This window comes from Pinus tabuliformis, chromosome Q (assembly GCF_031772625.1).
Source record: "Pinus tabuliformis cultivar Carrire ecotype Pingquan chromosome Q, CPIR1, whole genome shotgun sequence".
Taxonomy (NCBI): Eukaryota; Viridiplantae; Streptophyta; class Pinopsida; order Pinales; family Pinaceae; genus Pinus; species Pinus tabuliformis.
The window spans coordinates 436,882,846-436,884,637 of NC_142296.1; the positions used below are offsets into that span (position 1 = coordinate 436,882,846).

General features: G+C 39.1%; 1 pseudogene; it reads left to right on the forward strand.

Annotated features, from left to right (window-relative positions):
• The first annotated feature begins 874 nt into the window (after positions 1 to 874).
• Positions 875 to 1,792, forward strand: part of LOC149220091 (receptor-like protein kinase THESEUS 1 pseudogene) — a 14,726-nt pseudogene continuing 13,808 nt past the window's right edge.

Genomic DNA, 1,792 nt, shown 5'->3' on the forward strand with positions numbered 1-1,792 from the left:
GTCCCTCTGTCATCAAAGTTGAAATTTTGCTCATAGCCACCAAATTAAAAAAAAAGATCTGAAAGTAAAAAAAATTAAATAACTATATAGAACATTTAAATAATATCGACTAATAAAAAGATTTACAGGTGAAGAAATTAAATCTTTCTAAACTCATGTTATATCCATATTTAAAATGAATCTATGCTAGTTACCCGTAAGGCGTTTCCCTCTGAAATCAACTCCCCTCTCTGCCCACCTGTCATCCTTGTAAGCCACACGATTATATGTTAGACGATTGCAACAATTTCAGCCATTGATTCAAAGGGGTTGCCCAAACGGTTTGGGCGTTTCATTTGGCATCTGGTCGTAAACAATGAATAGTTTCATCCCCGCAGCTGAACCGGGCTCCAGTGCTACATGCGTCCCACTAACCTTGTCATTCCCTCCCTGAACACTTTCGTTATCCATTTCACTGCGATTTCTTGGCCACTGCTAGGGAGAATGCCGATATAAATCTTCCCAAATCCCCCTGGTACAAAACATTTTCGTCCCTGAATCCACTGGTGGCGATGCGGAGTTCCTTGTAAATGAATCTATGGGGCCAAAAATCCTGCTCCCATTCTTCGATCTTTTCTCTAGTGCCATATTGCCTTTGCTATGGAGCCAGAATCTCTGCAGATTCGCAGTTTGATCATTGCAGAAGATGTAAGGGTTTTTATTCCTTTATTCTTTCTGAAAAAAGGGTTTTCCTATATAAAAGAGATGTATTACATCTCTTTCAATATGATCATATTTTGTTCAATTATCTCTCTGCAATTAGAATACACGCTTTAAGATGTTTATATAATGTAAATCCATCGAACAAAGCCTCAATTGTTTCAATTCTGTATCGATGGAGATTCAAGGGAAATCAGTAACAGATGCATGGTTCGATGTCAGAGTGATATACTTAAGATTGAACTCCTGTTTGCTTAAAAGTGCACCAGATTGTTTTACGATTTTGTTTCCTGCTAGAAGCATGTCAACCGTTCTTGAGATTAATGGCATCAGAATTCGTTCCGCAGAGCAGACCTCTCGCAAGCTGCGAAGAGACAGAGACAGAGTAGATACAGAATTTGCCGAGGCAACTTATATTAGTACCGATAATCTGCGCACTAATGAGGGCTTTATGAAGTCTCAGGTGAACAAATTATATGTTCTTTCTGCACTACATTGTTTGAACATCGTTATTCTTTATATTCTTTATTGAGTATTTATATTCAGGGAAATTTCTGGATCATTTGATGCAGCTTTGCATCATTGTTTCTATTATTCTTAATAAACCACTATTCTCGATCAACCACAAGCCAGTAGGCCTACTTCTCCTCCCACAATTCCCTTAGAATAGTTTCACCAATTTTTCCCACCTTGCTTTAATCCCTCCTATAAAGATATTAAGATGTACTTGCACTCACACCTTCGAACCTTTTTCACCTGCAGCAACAATATCCCTCTCTATAGTGCTACTACTGAAATGCCCTTCTGAGAAAAGCGTAATGGAATCTCTGAAATGCGATTAGCATGTTTTATCTGGATCATCCAGCATCGCAGTTTCCTGAAGTTGAAGGGCATATTCTAAGTTCCACATCAATCACCCATGGTGGGGCCTGTCAATCCCTGATCAGCCAAACACTTTCCAGCCATCTATCCGAACATTCTCAGGAGTTGGGTTGATGCTATCTACAAGAATGCCTATCAATAGATTTGTCAAGCATGCCTCTACTTTTCCAATGCATTGCCCACTCCGCTAGATTGATTTTATCTCTGGGAA